This window comes from Calidris pugnax, unplaced genomic scaffold (genome assembly GCF_001431845.1).
Source record: "Calidris pugnax isolate Ruff unplaced genomic scaffold, ASM143184v1 scaffold11, whole genome shotgun sequence".
NCBI classification, from domain to species: Eukaryota; Metazoa; Chordata; class Aves; order Charadriiformes; family Scolopacidae; genus Calidris; species Calidris pugnax.
Genome location: NW_015090803.1, coordinates 16597438 through 16616971, shown reverse-complemented (window position 1 = coordinate 16616971; position 19534 = coordinate 16597438). Strand labels below are relative to the sequence as shown.

Sequence of the window (19534 nt, the reverse complement as noted above, 5' to 3'; positions counted from 1 at the left end):
CTAGGATGCAAGCATGTGCGTGGAAAATCCATGGTAACAAAGCTGGTAGGGATGTGATGTGTGGAAACACACAGACTTTTTCTTTGCTGAATTTAATGGAGAATCATAGAAGTGCGTAGTTTTAGAAACTTCCTCTGGATGCAAAACCATGGTGCTAGGAATAAAGAAACCATGGTTATAGCTGAAGGAAACAAACAGGTGGAGGATTGAGAGTTAAGGCGGAAACAGGTATTCATGTGACTAGTCAATTACTCATATTTTACACAGTGAATGAAACAGAGAAGAGTTGCCCTTTTGCCACAGTCTCTGCAAAGGGTTGCACAGCTTTGAAACTTCTTGGCCATATAGGCAAAAATTTGAATTTTTCTGACTCCCATGGGACTGACTTTGCCATGGGGAGGGAAAAGTGCTACGAAGAGGGAGGGGGGCAGAGAAGGGGACACAGCCAGTATCTCCGTTTAATTGCAAAACAAGAAAAGGCTGTTTTAAATGTATTTTTCTCCCCAGTTTATTAAATGATCAGATCAGCTGGCTTGCCTGTAGGCTCCACACACACTTGATGGGAAGCCCAGGGCCACCTTAGAGGACAAAATCAGAGTGACCCCCCCAAGCCCATCCAAGCCTGCTCACCTCCTCCCAAGCGGGAACAAGGCCAACAGGAAGTAGGAAGTAGTGGTTTGTATTGTCTTGGGGCCTGTTGCAATACCTTCATGTTTTGCAAAACCCTATGTCTGTCTTCTGGATTTTGCAGGACGTAGAAGGAGCATAAGAAAAGTAACAGTCTGGGTGGGTCTTTAAGATCAGCAAGAGACAGAACAGAGATAAATAATATCTAGGTTGTGCACAGAGGTAAATACTTTACTGCTATTTAGGGGGTTAGTGCTGCTCCAGTGGTTTTTCACCCTGCCCAGAGGCGTCTTTGGGTATATGAAAGGGCCTCCCTCTCCCTCTGGGCAAGAAGGTGAAGCTCGAGTGGCACCAGCTGATGAGACACAGCAGGACATAACACCTGGGCACATTTAGGATAGTAATGGGGCAGCTCTAATTAATGTTGTGGCCTGGGTGGGCCCAGGAATGTGGAGAAATGTGAAAATGGAGACGGAGAGTGGATGGAAACTGGAGTTTCAACAGTGCCCTGATCTGAGGTTTGTTTTGTCACTCTTGCTTGTGCAAAGTGAGGCTAGTGTGCATCCAGCACGACCCAGCTAACACCAAATCCCTGCTGTGCTGCCCTGCCTGTGCACAGGTTTAGTGTCCCCTCAAGAATGTCCTGGTTAACGAGACAAGAACAAACACTTGAAGGAGAAGGTGTGTTTGTGATCCTACTTAATGGCGGATATTTCAGGGCAAATGAAAACCAGAACTCCTGTTACTACAGGCTGGTATGAACATGTATACTCCTAAACATCTGTGCTTTTGGCTTCAGATGGGCTTTCTGTATGATTAGGAGTTTTCTTCTTCAGAATACTTTGCAGAACTGAGAGAATGAGGGAATCAAGAAGCAAGAGTTCTTTATCTAAGCACTGGTACAAAATAATGTTGAAGATACTCATTTATCTTCAATGCCTGTGGTAGGTTATACAGACAGGGATAGCCAGACTGCAAGTTACAATAATTGAAGTTCTGTCATATATGTATGTTGCTTTTTTCTTTTTCTTTTTGCCAATGATTAGGAGTTTTCTTCTTCAGAATACTTTTTAGAACTGAGAGAACGAGGGAATCAAGAAGCAAGATTTTTTTATCTAAGCTGGTACAAAGTAATGTTGAAAATATTAATTTATTTTCAATGCCTGTGCTAGGTTGTACAGACAGGGATAGACAGACTGCAAGTTACAATAATCGAAGTTCTGTCCTATATGTGTGTTGCTTTTTTCTTTTTCTTTTTGCCAGGATTACAGTATCTGAGAAGAAGAAATCCATCATCAAGCCATTATGTTCACCCTCCACCCAGACAAGCAAAAATTTTTATTGGAAAGTCAAGCACAATTTTCTGTGAGCCTTGATTTGCCTTTCTTCCAGCAAAAAACTGTAGCAGAGCAACGTAAATCCAATAGAGAATTATGGCTAAAAGAGCCTCCTGATTTTGGCTATCAGCTCTGTAGATCATCCAACCCTTCACTGAAGCCCCAAGGAAAGGGAAAAGGGGAACTGAAGCTAAAAATGACCTCTGAGTCCATGGTCATGCAACAGCTTTCCAGGTTTAGGTGCAGGCTGCTCCTTCCTCTCTCTGAAAAAGAAAAGGGACTTGTCTCAGCTTGTCACTCGCTTTCCACAAGTTGGCTCTTATGAGGCCAAAATACTGTTTATGACGGATGGCAAATATAAGACTGGTGTGCATGAAGACCCCAAACTGCACGATTATAGGCAGGTAAAGTGTCTGGCTCCTACACTTACAAAGCAAACACTGAAATAAAGAGAGGATGTTTGGAGATCTGGAAATGAAACCACTAGATGTCAGTCTCGGTAGCTCCAAAAAGAAGAAAACTCAGCAGTTAGTACCACAGCTGGGCTCTGACTTTCATAGATAACTCTGCTGTAGTCACGAATTATTTGCCAGAAAGACTTCCACAGGGAAAGCTAATGAATCCAGGTTTGGAGCTCTGTCTTTTAATGTGCTTTGTAGCTGACAAGATGGTTTTCATGTTGGCAGAGAAGACTGGAATAGGGATATCAGGGCTAATCAGTTCATCTTCCCCTTGCTCTCTGTGCCACATCTGCTTCCCCCAGATGAACAGGTAGCAGTTGAATGGCTTGACACACTGGATGGAAGTATTTTATGGCAATTTTTTCATTTAGCAGCCCTAACTGAGACCAGTGTCTCATTGTGCTGGCTCTTGTTGAGAACACATGGCAAGAAACTGTCCTTTTTTCGCAACAGCTGAAAATCAAATTATTGATTTTTGATGAAACTCAAAAAACTTGCATGGAAAATTAAAAAATCCAAGATATAACTTGGATCAGTGTATTCCCCCCAAATCAGTACATTTAACATTAAAACTGCTAAGAAAGAGAACTCTTCAAACTAGATGGGTTTTGTTCAGATTCTTTTGGTTAATTTTTTTTTTCTTTCAGAGACTCATTCTTTGGTTTCAGTTTTTGGGGTGGTTTTTTTTTTGGTTGTTTTTTGTTTGGTAATATCTTTTAAAATCAGATGCCATAAAAACAGAGAGAGGAATAACATTTTATTAAGATTCAGTATCCTATCCATGTTCCATTAACTTTTAATTACAAACCTTCCTATCTCCTCTCCTCTGAGCCCTTCAGAGAATCTCGCTCAAAGAGCAATTCAACAAACTTACTATTTCTAAAATAAAAAACAAAACTGAGACAGTAAAAAAAAAATCCCTTCTGTTGTCCAAAGTAAACATTTATACCTGATTGTCTAGTTTATTGAAGAACCACATAAGTGGCATATAGCCAATGTTACATTTCCATGGAAAATAATATTTTTTCCTCCTTCTGTCTTCATGAGTATAAATCACGTCTTCATGTATTTGCCAAGCTGCTAGAGCAGGAATTTAACTTCCCTGTTTATTAGTTTACCTAAGATAATTAAAAGCAAACTTCTAGTTAGCTATTACAGCCAAAAGAAATGTGTCTAATAATATTCTGTCTCAAGGAAAATTTGCTTTATTTCAAGATGATCAAGTTTCCATAATAGTAATGAAACTCTATTTTCTCTTAAAATCTGCTAAACAAAACTTTTCTCCTTAAGTGTTTTATTTTTTCTCAAGTCTTGACCAGTAATGTAAATTTGCAAAACCAGTGGAAAAGCCAACAAAGCATGTTTGCCCTGCAACTCTAATGTGCTTTGTAAGGTCACCACTCAGAGGGCCTGACTACAGCAATATGATGTATAGCATCTGTACTTTAGGAAGCGTCTTGAAGGTTTCAGAACCTTCCCCATTCCACATCAGGAGAAAACTAATGCTTTAATAATTTGACTGGCTCCAAAAGCTGATTCCAGAAAGATCAATAACTACATGACCGAAGGTATTTAGCTGTAGGTATGAAAACAAATTTCAGGTCCTTGTTCCAAATCAGGCACTTTGGGGATTTCAGTGTCACCAGTCAGTGCTCTGATCTCAGCACTAGTGGTTTTCTTTGGTGAAATTCTACCTGAGTGAAATAAGTCATTATAAATCAGCATATCTGAAAACAAATAAAGAAAAAGCAGGTTGCAAGCAGAAATTCCCAATTAAGTTCCTGGTAGCAACAAAACATTCTAAGACTCTCTTAAGGACTTGGTCCAGAGATAGAGGGATCTCCACTCTGAGGTCTGGAGGAAATTAGTGCATATTGTCTAATTGCTTTGGCATATCATTAACTTTTCAACCAGCTGAAATTTCAGGCCACTTAGTTCCAGAAGGCTGTAGATGCAAATTCAGTACTTGCCTTTGCAAAGAATTTTACTCTTTTTTTTGTTTGTTTGTTTTCTCCATTAAAATGTCCCCTGGGGAGAACCCTTAATGATGTATTGTCAGGAGTTTAAAAGGAAATGAGCAATCCCAGTGCAAGATTTCTAAATAAAAAATGTACCTAAGGACTAGCTGCACTGGTCCAAAATTCTTCTGTATAGACTTAAACTTACACAGGCAAAAAGAGGCAGTTTCTGTCTTCACTTAGATGCGGAATCCCTTTTTCACCATTCAGGCCAATGGGAAATGCTTCATCAAATGGAAACCGGATCTCAGTCAGGAAAAAAAATGAGAAAAAGGGCCGTATTTAGAGAAAGGCAACAAGTAAGAAATGTTAAATTACTAGTGTACGGTGCTTCCTACTCCTTGTGACATTCTTTTCTAGACACGTACAATCTGCATCGCACCCATCAATCCACAGTTAAACATTCATTACCATTAAGTTTCAACATGTAACTTCACGCACCATTTATGTTCCCTCCCTGATTTCACAGGGTACCCATCCTGCTGCCTAAACCCCCCCATTTTGATTTTATCTTGTTCAGTTAATCAGAGAAACATCTCTTCCCATTCATGCAGATGGTACTGATTTCTCCAGAACATCACGGTTATAGATTTTTTATCTTGTAATTCACAGGAAATCAACTGGGTTCTTTTATATAAAACTGAAGATCAGGGAAAATTGTCAGTCAAATGTGTGTGATAATTAAAGTGATCTACATGAAGAAGCAAATTGCCTTACAAGAACGGGCTGATGGAACAAACTCACTCTTTTAAGACACCTTGTCTCAGAAAGATTTTAAGGCCAATGTTCTGGTGTTATATCTTGTCTCACACTTATCTGACTCTTGGTGAAGAGCAGCGTGACCAGCAGCCAAACTCACAATTTCCTTTTGCAACTGGCAGAAAACGCTACCAGTTATTTAAAATCCTACTCACTTTGAATACAAAATCACCCGTGCTTCTAGGCAATGAAAATACATATCTAAAACCGGTATGTCACTGATCTTAAATGATCCCCTTGTTTCAGCCTTGTTTTGAACCCTCTCATAAGTTCTCCAGCAACAGAAAACTCTTAAGCTTATGGTAGTGCAGGGTATGTTAATGGTTAATTAAATTCACTGGAAAGGTTTGAAAAATAATGCAAATAACTCCATGCAAGTTTCTCCAAAGCATGTAACTTATTTATACCAAGAAATTGCATCCTCTCTGCTTTTAGTATCACAGCCCCTTTCTCAAAGGGCATTCTGTTTCTGTTACTATTGCTTATCTCTATTGGAATGGGAGGCCACTGGACTCATTTGGGATCGGGACCGTGGTGATAGGAGTCGTGTAAATAAAGAACTTTATGGTTGTGGGAAACCATAACTCTTCTCAGCTCAACAGCTTGACTTGTTAGCAAAGTAATTAACAGTTAATTAAATCTCCAAAATCTTGCATTTTTTGACCAGAAATGTTACAGATATATTTTTTACCTTTATCCAAATGCAACGTGCAAAGTTTACTCTACAATTAACTTCAGTGTTCTCAGTTCTAGGCATGATGGCTTGTCTGATGTTCCAATGGATTTTCCTTTTCAGGTGCAGTATGAAGCTAATTTACCAAATCTTGTGACAAGTTTATGCAGAGACCCTTAAAATCTGAAGTTAAAATCACAGCATTTAAACATAGGTAAGATCTGGACAACACACACATTTGTTGTGTTAAAGAAATTAGGAATCAGTACATGAACAGCAGGGAGCAGGACTAAGAGCCTGGAACCCCTTTACTGCCATGTGGCTGCCTTAAGAGGCCTCAGATGAAGTTTAACAACCAACCCGCAATGTTTTGCCCTAAATGTTTCCCCCTTTTCAGTATTGGAGAAAGTCTGCTTCCCGGGTCTAAGTAACAGACTCAAATCACAGAAAATACACTAGTTCACTCACACAAAGACACTCAGCTTTAAGGACACCTGATACAAGCAAGATTATTAGCTCAAAAATCTGTTTGCCAATGTAGATCTGCTGATAAGACTGCAATTTCAACCTTGTAATGGTGATTTATTTGCAGGGAACTGAATCAAGTCCAATGTCTGCTGTCCTCATTGTAGATAGAATAGTCCATATCTGCTTTCCTACTGCGGCGGGTAGCCCATAATGGGATGTCTGCCCTTTAGTGTGGTTTCTATAGCTCCACCTATTATAAGAGTAGCTTATTTGAAAATAATTAACTACACATTAGTTAAAGTATACACATATACCTACCACGTAGCATAAAACACTACTGTCTCTGTGCATTCACAGCAAGGCCATGGACAGAATATTTTTTTGCTTCTAATCTTTACCATACATGTCAGAGTGCTTCTTTTTTGGAGTCCTATCTGATTAACAATAAACACAGCTCTTGAAATCCTAGAGTCTGGACAGTTTGTCCTATAGCTATTAAATACTGGTTGCTTAGTATTTTCAGATCCTGGACTTGAAACCACTGAAAGGAAAGCAAAAGGATTCTGTTAGATTTCTTACATACAAGCCTTGTAAAAGCAAATGGGCTCCAGGGTTGCTACTACCAAAGAATCCCTGGTCACCAAAATCTGCTTCATTTACAATTAGTCAGATTAAAAGACAACTTCCTGCTTCTCTCTGTATCAGAAGCTTTTAAATTATTATTATTATTGTTCATTTATTATTATAAAAGTATTACATTATTATTATTACTACTTCTTCTGAATTACATTTATTTCAGTGTTTTGGATCACACAATAACTGAATTTGAGGGGACAGGTGTCATGTCCTAAGGGAAGTGTCACCGTACTGGAGATCTAGAGCCATCGACCACCAATTTCCTCTAGCTTTTCAAGAACATAATTATTTTTCCAGCTTTAATTGACTTTGGTGGAGTCTGGAGAGATAATGTCTTGGGGAACACGTTCTTATTTCAGCCTTTAGCAGAAAGTTATACAGCACTGCACGTGGCAATTAATTTGTAGGAATTAAGATGTCCAGATTAGACTGTTCAGAGACACAGACTATTTCAGAATATGCAGGTACTAGGTGGATACTTTGCTTGCTCATAAATATAAGTCAAAGAGTTAAATGTAGAGATTTCCAAAAAGAAAATGTCCCTAATTTCATTGTAAAAATGCTCACGTTAACGTTACTGAAGATTAATAAATAGTAGATGAGGGGAAAATAAATTGTTTAGGGAATCAGTGTAGGTGATGACAGGTTCCGAGTTGTGAACATAACTCTACTGAACAGTGGCAAGTTAATACGCACATTTGTAAAACACATAAATTGGCTGAACACAAATGTCTCTAGGCATTTTGAGGTGTTGTGCTCTGATTCAAGTCTGGAACATGTCTGAGAGTGAGTTCTTTGATGAACGTGTCAAAGATCGTTCTCCTGACAGCCACTCCTGTTCGTTTTGTGGCTCTGATGTACCTCTGCTTCTCTGCTCTCAGAGGTGCAGGCAGCAGTGTGGTGCTCACACCGTGTTCTTGGGTCGCGGGGAGGAGAAGCCACGCTGGCTGCAGCAGGGAGAGGCAGGCAGAGACACAGGTGTTCATTCTGCTAGAGCAGGGACACTGGATCTAGTCTCATCCAGAGGGCAAACAAGATTTTGTTTGTGGTCTTAGATGAGGAAGGATTGATGGGTGCTTGGCAGAAGTCATAATTCCCTTGGTTCGGGAGGGTCAGGAGGACTCTGACGCCCAATTGAAATGAATAGGCCCAAGCCTTTCTTTTAGTCCAGAGGTAAAAATGCAGATAGTTTGTCTGGCTTGGTTTGGGTTAGAAGATACCTTAAAGATCATCCAGTTCCAACCCCCTGCCCTGGGCAGGGACACCTCCCACCAGACCAGGTTGCTCCAAGCCCCATCCAGCCTGGCCTTGAACTCCTCCAGGGATGGGGCAGCCACAGCTTCTCTGGGCAACCTGTTCCAGGGCCTCACCACCCTCACAGGAAATAATTTCTTCCAAAACCAAACTTCTGGTCCCAAGAAGTGTGTCCATTTGCACATGCTGTGGAAGACACTAGCTGTATCTTGCATCTATCCTACAATGTCAGGTATGAGCTCTCTGAGGGCCCTGGCCCACTGTAATGAAGCAGGCCTAGGTCCTTCAAACAGTACATAAACTGGCACAGAGAGCATGCTTTATCAAGTTTTTCAGATATTTTAGCAAAATATCTGTTTTTTACTGTAGATGCCAGCACAGAACAGAAACACACTAAATGGACTTTGTGTGGTTTATTAGTGATTATTTGACCTCTTTCTCTTAGGTCCTGAATTCTGAAATACGATGGAAAACAGCATTATTACCTCTTTCTACTTAATAAATTCCTCTCAACAATTTCAATTCATTCATTTTTTTCTCTAACCAGTCCCTCAGTCATCTGGAGGTAAAAGAAATGACACAGCCCATCACACTCCCGAGAACTAGAGAGGCTGAGTGCCATCATGACCTTACTTTGGAAACTCCCCATCCTCTGCACCCAAGAGCTGGTGATCCGCAGACTGTGCCAAAATAAGTCCTCCCATGCTTCCTCTTCCTTCCATAGGAACAACCGCTTTGCTCTTGAGTCTAATTACTATGGGGCTGGCTGCTGAAAGCTCGACCCGGTCAGGTAGTTTCAGTTCCTTTAATAAACAGTGTGGTGGAGGATGTTGAGTGTAACAGGGGGAAGAACCTTTTAGTCATAGTCTGCATTGCTGAGGGCTTTGGAGGCATATCCAGAGGTAGTTTTGAACTCGCATCTCTAGATTTAAACTGTGAGTAAGCTGTACAGCAAAGGCACCCCAGATAGTGATTTAGCGTAAGAAAATCGCATATTGGATTGGTTTTCCCTTTTCAAAAGAGCTACACACCACCGTGGAAAGCTTGGGACAATAGTAAGAATCCCTTAAGCAATGATCTCACAGCTCTGTGTGCTCTGTTGTGGGGTCTGGAGTTTCTCCAGGATTTCCCAGATGGAAATTTTTTTTCCTTAGTGGAAAGAAAAAACTGTATAAGATGTTACACTAAAAATGGATGTATTTTTTGTTAAAGAGAGCATCCTACCAGTCAGGGAGCAATTGCGTTGCATCTTTGGACACTTCTTTGAAATTTGTAGTTCCCCATAAGAATAAAGTCCCCAGTCTGCCTGGAAATTCCCCATTTTCTGAATGCCAGATAAACCCAGCCCAGCGAATGGTGCTTTCTGTGTGTGTGGCAAATGAAAAGCTCAGAACAAATTCAGTTTCAAAGGTTGTTAGGATATGGTTGGTAGACATAGTAATAGGGGTGACAGTGTAGTGAAATGATGCACAGAGCAGTCCTTTGAAGGAATTGTCTATTTTTACAGATGGCAGAAAGCAGGCCCAGAGATGATAAGAACTGTGGAGGCACGTCCAGTGTTCCTGGGGAAAAGAAGAATGAACTTTTCTTTAACCTCCATGCATGACACCTCATCTTTACAAATGCAGATGGCAGAGGTATGTCTTCATTCTGACCCAGAGGATGGAGGTAGCCCTTTGTGCTTCTTTGCAGTGGGGAGTGAGACACGTGTTAAAGACACTTGTTTGCTGACTTGGGCAACTTTACTCTTGTCATTAGAGGAGCCAAGAAAAAAAACCACAGGGCTGCTCTGCAGTGAGGAGAGTGCGAGTTGCTAGAGCCTCTGGTGTACAAAGGCAATTAAGGAAACTAAGGTACCTGCGTTGAATCTATGCATGTATAATGCTTTTTACTGCCAAATATACAATGAGAGATAGCCTAAGAGTGTAAACTGAGAGTTGTGGACCTAAAACTTCCTTGAAAATGCTGGCTCAGGTTATTCACCTACTTTTTTTGTGATAATTACTTATACTATGTACCTTTACCATATGCTATATATATAACTAAGAAAAAAGCAACTGTTCCTGTTAAGAAGATACATATTACAAGCATAATCGCGGGGAGGAGAAGCCACGCTGGCTGCAGCAGGGAGAGGCAGGCAGAGACACAGGTGTTCATTCTGCTAGAGCAGGGACACTGGATCTAGTCTCATCCAGAGGGCAAACAAGATTTTGTTTGTGGTCTTAGATGAGGAAGGATTGATGGGTGCTTGGCAGAAGTCATAATTCCCTTGGTTCGGGAGGGTCAGGAGGACTCTGACGCCCAATTGAAATGAATAGGCCCAAGCCTTTCTTTTAGTCCAGAGGTAAAAATGCAGATAGTTTGTCTGGCTTGGTTTGGGTTAGAAGATACCTTAAAGATCATCGTGTTCCAACCCCCCTGCCCTGGGCAGGGACACCTCCCACCAGACCAGGTTGCTCCAAGCCCCATCCAGCCTGGCCTTGAACTCCTCCAGGGATGGGGCAGCCACAGCTTCTCTGGGCAACCTGTTCCAGGGCCTCACCACCCTCACAGGAAATAATTTCTTCCAAAACCAAACTTCTGGTCCCAAGAAGTGTGTCCATTTGCACATGCTGTGGAAGACACTAGCTGTATCTTGCGTCTATCCTGCGACGTCAGGTAGGCAGACCAGGTTGCTCCAAGCCCCATCCAGCCTGGCCTTGAACCCCTCCAGGGATGGGGCAGCCACAGCTTCTCTGGGCAACCTGGGCCAGTGTCTCACCACCCTCACAGCAAAGAATTTCTTCCAAAACCAAGTTTCTGGTCCCAAGAAGTGTGTCCATTTGCACATGCTGTGGAAGACACTAGCTGTATCTTGCATCTATCCTACAATGTCAGGTATGAGCTCTCTGAGGGCCCTGGCCCACTGTAATGAAGCAGGCCTAGGTCCTTCAAACAGTACATAAACTGGCACAGAGAGCATGCTTTATCAAGTTTTTCAGATATTTTAGCAAAATATCTGTTTTTTACTGTAGATGCCAGCACAGAACAGAAACACACTAAATGGACTTTGTGTGGTTTATTAGTGATTATTTGACCTCTATAGCTCCACCTATTATAAGAGTAGCTTATTTGAAAATAATTAACTACACATTAGTTAAAGTATACACATATACCTACCACGTAGCATAAAACACTACTGTCTCTGTGCATTCACAGCAAGGCCATGGACAGAATATTTTTTTGCTTCTAATCTTTACCATACATGTCAGAGTGCTTCTTTTTTGGAGTCCTATCTGATTAACAATAAACACAGCTCTTGAAATCCTAGAGTCTGGACAGTTTGTCCTATAGCTATTAAATACTGGTTGCTTAGTATTTTCAGATCCTGGACTTGAAACCACTGAAAGGAAAGCAAAAGGATTCTGTTAGATTTCTTACATACAAGCCTTGTAAAAGCAAATGGGCTCCAGGGTTGCTACTACCAAAGAATCCCTGGTCACCAAAATCTGCTTCATTTACAATTAGTCAGATTAAAAGACAACTTCCTGCTTCTCTCTGTATCAGAAGCTTTTAAATTATTATTATTATTGTTCATTTATTATTATAAAAGTATTACATTATTATTATTACTACTTCTTCTGAATTACATTTATTTCAGTGTTTTGGATCACACAATAACTGAATTTGAGGGGACAAGTGTCATGTCCTAAGGGAAGTGTCACCGTACTGGAGATCTAGAGCCATCGACCACCAATTTCCTCTAGCTTTTCAAGAACATAATTATTTTTCCAGCTTTAATTGACTTTGGTGGAGTCTGGAGAGATAATGTCTTGGGGAACACGTTCTTATTTCAGCCTTTAGCAGAAAGTTATACAGCACTGCACGTGGCAATTAATTTGTAGGAATTAAGATGTCCAGATTAGACTGTTCAGAGACACAGACTATTTCAGAATATGCAGGTACTAGGTGGATACTTTGCTTGCTCATAAATATAAGTCAAAGAGTTAAATGTAGAGATTTCCAAAAAGAAAATGTCCCTAATTTCATTGTAAAAATGCTCACGTTAACGTTACTGAAGATTAATAAATAGTAGATGAGGGGAAAATAAATTGTTTAGGGAATCAGTGTAGGTGATGACAGGTTCCGAGTTGTGAACATAACTCTACTGAACAGTGGCAAGTTAATACGCACATTTGTAAAACACATGAATTGGCTGAACACAAATGTCTCTAGGCATTTTGACGTGTTGTGCTCTGATTCAAGTCTGGAACACGTCTGAGAGTGAGTTCTTTGATGAACCTGTCAAAGATCCTTCTCCTGACAGCCACTCCTGTTCATTTTGTGGCTCTGATGTACCTCTGCTTCTCTGCTCACACCGTGTTCTTGGAGCGCGGGGAGGAGAAGCCACGCTGGCTGCAGCAGGGAGAGGCAGGCAGAGACACAGGTGTTCATTCTGCTAGAGCAGGGACACTGGATCTAGTCTCATCCAGAGGGCAAACAAGATTTTTTGTGGTCTTAGATGAGGAAGGATTGATGGGTGCTTGGCAGAAGTCATAATTCCCTTGGTTCGGGAGGGTCAGGAGGACTCTGACGCCCAATTGAAATGAATAGGCCCAAGCCTTTCTTTTAGTCCAGAGGTAAAAATGCAGATAGTTTGTCTGGCTTGGTTTGGGTTAGAAGATACCTTAAAGATCATCCAGTTCCAACCCCCTGCCCTGGGCAGGGACACCTCCCACCAGACCAGGTTGCTCCAAGCCCCATCCAGCCTGGCCTTGAACCCCTCCAGGGATGGGGCAGCCACAGCTTCTCTGGGCAACCTGGGCCAGTGTCTCACCACCCTCACAGCAAAGAATTTCTTCCAAAACCAAGTTTCTGGTCCCAAGAAGTGTGTCCATTTGCACATGCTGTGGAAGACACTAGCTGTATCTTGCATCTATCCTACAATGTCAGGTATGAGCTCTCTGAGGGCCCTGGCCCACTGTAATGAAGCAGGCCTAGGTCCTTCAAACAGTACATAAACTGGCACAGAGAGCATGCTTTATCAAGTTTTTCAGATATTTTAGCAAAATATCTGTTTTTTACTGTAGATGCCAGCACAGAACAGAAACACACTAAATGGACTTTGTGTGGTTTATTAGTGATTATTTGACCTCTTTCTCTTAGGTCCTGAATTCTGAAATACGATGGAAAACAGCATTATTACCTCTTTCTACTTAATAAATTCCTCTCAACAATTTCAATTCATTCATTTTTTTCTCTAACCAGTCCCTCAGTCATCTGGAGGTAAAAGAAATGACACAGCCCATCACACTCCCGAGAACTAGAGAGGCTGAGTGCCATCATGACCTTACTTTGGAAACTCCCCATCCTCTGCACCCAAGAGCTGGTGATCCGCAGACTGTGCCAAAATAAGTCCTCCCATGCTTCCTCTTCCTTCCATAGGAACAACCGCTTTGCTCTTGACTCTAATTACTATGGGGCTGGCTGCTGAAAGCTCGACCCGGTCAGGTAGTTTCAGTTCCTTTAATAAACAGTGTGGTGGAGGATGTTGGGTGTAACAGGGGGAAGAACCTTTTAGTCATAGTCTGCATTGCTGAGGGCTTTGGAGGCATATCCAGAGGTAGTTTTGAACTCGCATCTCTAGATTTAAACTGTGAGTAAGCTGTACAGCAAAGGCACCCCAGATAGTGATTTAGCGTAAGAAAATCGCATATTGGATTGGTTTTCCCTTTTCAAAAGAGCTACACACCACCGTGGAAAGCTTGGGACAATAGTAAGAATCCCTTAAGCAATGATCTCACAGCTCTGTGTGCTCTGTTGTGGGGTCTGGCGTTTCTCCAGGATTTCCCAGATGGAAATTTTTTTTCCTTAGTGGAAAGAAAAAACTGTATAAGATGTTACACTAAAAATGGATGTATTTTTTGTTAAAGAGAGCATCCTACCAGTCAGGGAGCAATTGCGTTGCATCTTTGGACACTTCTTTGAAATTTGTAGTTCCCCATAAGAATAAAGTCCCCAGTCTGCCTGGAAATTCCCCATTTTCTGAATGCCAGACAAACCCAGCCCAGCGAATGGTGCTTTCTGTGTGTGTGGCAAATGAAAAGCTCAGAACAAATTCAGTTTCAAAGGTTGTTAGGATATGGTTGGTAGACATAGTAATAGGGGTGACAGTGTAGTGAAATGATGCACAGAGCAGTCCTTTGAAGGAATTGTCTATTTTTACAGATGGCAGAAAGCAGGCCCAGAGATGATAAGAACTGTGGAGGCACGTCCAGTGTTCCTGGGGAAAAGAAGAATGAACTTTTCTTTAACCTCCATGCATGACACCTCATCTTTACAAATGCAGATGGCAGAGGTATGTCTTCGTTCTGACCCACAGGATGGAGGTAGCCCCTTGTGCTTCTTTGCAGTGGGGAGTGAGACACGTGTTAAAGACACTTGTTTGCTGACTTGGGCAACTTTACTCTTGTCATTAGAGGAGCCAAGAAAAAAAACCACAGGGCTGCTCTGCAGTGAGGAGAGTGCGAGTTGCTAGAGCCTCTGGTGTACAAAGGCAATTAAGGAAACTAAGGTACCTGCGTTGAATCTATGCATGTATAATGCTTTTTACTGCCAAATATACAATGAGAGATAGAGTGAGGAGAGTGCGAGTTGCTAGAGCCTCTTAATTGAAATTTCCTTTCAATTAAGGAAACTAAGGTACCTGCATTAAATCTACGCATGTATAATGCTTTTTTCTGCCAAATATACAATGAGAGATAACCTAAGAGTGTAAACTGAGAGTTGTGGACCTAAAACTTCCTTGAAAATGCTGGCTCAGGTTATTCACCTACTTTTTTTGTGATAATTACTTATACTATGTACCTTTACCATATGCTATATATATAACTAAGAAAAAAGCAACTGTTCCTGTTAAGAAGATACATATTACAAGCATAAAGTGCATAGGTGCACATGGAGGAAGCACAGCACCCGAACCGAGTGCTGTGGTAGCTCTTCACACTCGCCCCAGCTTGACATCTCCCCATCCCTCTGTCACACACTCAATTCTTTCAGAGTCCGAAGGGCCTGAGATTCCTTGTTTGCTGTTCGGGCTGATCTCCACCTCCTCTGACACTCTCCACAAAGCTCTTAAGCTTCAGAGAAAGCAGAGTGTGGGTTTTGTATCAAGGACAGCCTAAAGTAGTGTTCTCGCACCTCAGCAGCTGGAGGTACATGCAAAACCGTTTCATCCTTTTTACTTTTGCCTTCTCATTGTGGGGGTGCTGTGAGTCTTGCTGACAGCTATGTCAGCCATTTGGGCACACGATCAACTGCAGCGTGGACACCTCTTAGCCCAGCGTACGAGAAATGACCAGTGTCCATTACCAAAAATGTCACCGATCTAAAACCTGTTCCGGTCAGTCAGTATTTTTCCATTGACTTTGCTGTACTTTGGAACAGGCTTACGGAGGAGAGTTCTTTTGTCTTAGGCAGCACTATTGGATTGTTCCTTTAGAATCGCTTTATAAAAACCTCTGCAGCCTATATAAATGCAGGGAGTAAATGTGGATACTTTCTGAAGTGCTAAAAGGAAGAAGCAGGCTTATGGGTTAACTGCGGGTACTCATAAATGACCAGAAGAAGCAAGTGTTGCACAAAAATATATTCAGATCTGCCACCTCCACATACTTACTCAATAAAGACTAATCAGTAGATTCTGTATGTTAACACTAATGTTTTGTGTCCATATAGAACTTAACCTACATACCTTTATTATAAAACAGACAGAGAGATTTCAAGGTCTCTGCTGAAGACATCTCTGCCCCACGCTCCCCCACCCATATACTTCAATGTTATCGCTAAAGCTGTTGTACTTTGGGCTTGATTTTGTCATGTGTCCCATGATTTCTTGAACTGAGATCCTACTCGTGCATGATTACCATGCAGATCAAATCAGTGTTTGAATTATACATGGGACTCCTAATCTAAGCTTTGTCAATATTTCTATAACTTTGTTTATTTTTTATTTGCCGTGAATTTATGCCCACATGAACTAAAAGACACTTTTCTATATCCTCCCTCCATCACAAACCCACACATTTGAAAAATTAAGCACATACACATGGAGTACTCAGGTGGTCAGCAAATTTTAGGTACTTTAAATGGTCCCAGGATCATATTGGTCATGCTGAAAGTGTAAATAACCTTGTCAGACTAAGCCTTTGAAATACCAAATTTTATGCCTTTCCTGTGGAACAAAATCATAAACAGACATGAAACAATCAAACTGACGAACAATAGACTAACATCCTAAAGTTTAAAGAATTATTATCAATTTATTAAGATCTTTCCAAAACCTGATTTACAAATGGTGGTAAAGGTAACACAAATGTTTGCTTTTAAAAAAAAACCCTCATATTGACCACAATTAAAATTAACATACTGGAAAATATGCAAAGATTAATTTTCTGCCAGATACCTCTCTGCTCCATTAAATATTGCTTTGAGCATTGCATTATAACTTACCGTGTTACGCTGATAGCAGTAGGGTGATTTTATTACCTTAATAACACAACTGCAGTTAGCTTACACCACGCTGTTTAGTTCATATGAGGAAGAAAAATATTAATTTGTTTTAAATAAGGGACTGTTATTAAAAAGGCACTAACTGCATCCACGGAGACACAGAGGAGAGCTGCTCAATGCTAAATGAAAGAGTGAAGGCTAAATGAAAAATGTTCTGGGATGCCTCTTTTCATTTAGATAAGACTAATACTCTGTTTTACTTGGCTACCAACTGCTATAAGAGCTCAGGAAGTGCTGGGAATGTTCTGGCTGAATTTGGGGAACACTGGGGAGGTGGGTGAAGGACAAGAAGCAGAGAGGAGAGGGAAGTGGGATGGGGAGCTGTGGGGAGAGAGCCTCGGAGGAGACAGGGGGATGTGAGCAGCCAGAAAGGCTGCAGGAAGCCTGTGTGTGTCGCTTTTAATAAAGAGCCAGTTCAGTTTTAGTGCCCTGGGATTTCCTCAATGTACAGCCCAACAGGCAGCCCACGAAACACACAAGGTCTATTCTGTAAGGGTTTAAAACATCAAGCTTTATAAACATCGAAGTGCAGCTTTTCCTCCTCAGAGGCCTCTTCTCAGTTGGAAAAAATAAAACAAGGAGGCGCCTGTCATGCAAGTTGTACTAAAATTATATTTAGCACAATAAACTTGTCTGTATTAGGAGGTTCCCCAGCTGACTCTTTACCTGTCACCTTTTACTTTGTAAAGAGAAACCCTTTATTTTCACTTGCTTCCTACATAGTTGAAGAAGGCAGTAGCTAAGTGGTGGTGATATTCCTTGGATGTTCATCTCAAGAGATGGAGAAGAAAACAGCAATCACCTGGCAGCCAGTGGAAAGTCAGAACACAGAGGCATAAACAGACGCGTTCCTGTACGTGTTTTCCTGAGGATAATTGCTCGTGTTGATGGTTATGTACCTTTGAAGATAAATAACAAGCAGTGTTACTACTGAAAATAACTAGAAACAGAGAAAGTCCAAGGACACCAGAGGGATTTTTCTTTTCCCAACAGAGGAAATTTTCTGGCCTTGTGGAAAAGGCAAGGGAAGAAAGGGAATGTAATGGCCTGGTGGATTTCAGAATAATGTCTCAATACACACCCTTCTCTCTGATTAAGTCTCTGAGAGCTGGCTGGGATGCCCTGTGTGAAACGTGACCCCAAGACCCCAGAGGCTGTGTAAGCACATCATGCTGGCTGCCTTGCGCTAGGTGAGGAAAAAGTTTATCTCAAATCCCACAAGAGTTGGACAAAGTGACTTAAGTGACTTCCAGATCTGTAATTTCAAGCCCACAGTCCCTGTGCATAGTGCTGTGTTGACGTGTTTCTGTGTCATAGAAGAAAAAAGAGCACAAAATTTATCAAATTTATTTATTGACTTTATTGATCTGGGTTTTTTGGGGGGTGAGGTGGTGGGTTTTTGTGGGGTTTTTTCTAGCACCACACAGGTTATCACAGTTTCACAACATTGTAGGACCTGTAAGAGTGGGCATCCTCCAGTCTTTTGTGGTGCTGTTCAAGATTTTATTTTCAAAAGTAGAAATTAGAGAAATGTACTCCTAGAAGTCATATATCTATAAAGCAAGGAAGGGAGAATGGTTGGGCTAGAGATAACATTTATGTTTTGTTTCTAGACAGATCTAGTCAAAAAGGCTCAGGAACTTGGAAACATGGGACAGGAGAGTGCCAGAGACCTCAGAGCATTGCACCAGGTGCAATCCCTGCACCAGGATGGTGGGATGGGATTTCCATTAGCAGGATAAGCTGGAGACCTGGGAAAAAAGAGGTACCTAAACTACTGATTTGAGTGAGAAGCTAAAGGGTGCTTTGTAGCTGTTCAACTGTTTTATTCTGGAAGGAGTGAAGACTGTACTTCTGTTTGGGAGCACAAGTATGTACAGTATTATTGACATGAAAGAAACGAGGGCATGATAAATATTGGAGACATTAGCTCTTTATTTTACAGCCAGAGGATTCATTTATTCTGGGAACTATGCCTAATGCTAGCTAGGATTGAGGGTGTATAAATGATCTGTGTACTTCACTATCTCACATCAATGATGCGTTTTACCTCACGCTTTATTTTATCTGGTATCTGCCCTTTGTCAGTGGCCAAAAAAATTAGAAGGGTAGTCAGGAGAACAGGCTCTGCAAAGATAATACACTTGTGTCCCTAAGGACATGCCTTCTCTAGAATAATGGGCTTCTTAAAACAAGTCATTAAGAAAAAGTATTGATTCCCATAGGATTACTTATTTCCTTGGGGTCTATGGCTGAGGGACTTGCACGATTTGCTAATCAGACTTGAGTTGATATGAAGTGTGGGTTCTTCAGACTTTCTCATGAAAAAATTTGTTCCTGACCAGTGGCAAACAACCTAAAAGAAGTATTGCTCCATGTGTTTCCTTGTCACTTAGATTTATGAAATCGATTTTGAAATGAATGTTAAATTGACAGTACAACTTTTAATGTCAAGGCACCACCATGCTTTTTAGTGCCAATCAGAAAACATAGAGAGGTTGGGTCCTTTTCCCGTAAGTATGTCTCAGACTTGAAACAGGAATCAGTACCAAGCTTTGATTTAAAATAGATCTTTCTGTAGACCTCTTGAGCAACTTTAAGACCCCATCTTGAACATGTGCTACCAAAAGATAACTGTTTCAGAAGCTGCCTCCAGCAGATCTGCAGATCTCAGCAGCTTTTTAGTCAATTAGTATACTTTCAGTATTTCAGAGAAAAGGAAGAAATTAATTTTAGAACTCTGGAGACCCT

At 41.2% G+C, this 19534-nt stretch overlaps 1 long non-coding RNA gene across 1 annotated transcript; it reads left to right on the top strand.

Annotated features, from left to right (window-relative positions):
- The first annotated feature begins 14438 nt into the window (after positions 1-14438).
- LOC106885603 lies at positions 14439-18568 on the top strand. Its single transcript, XR_001411467.1, has 3 exons — positions 14439-14570; positions 17507-17636; positions 18397-18568. It is a non-coding gene; the product is annotated as an uncharacterized LOC106885603 (long non-coding RNA).
- Positions 18569-19534: the final 966 nt, after the last annotated feature.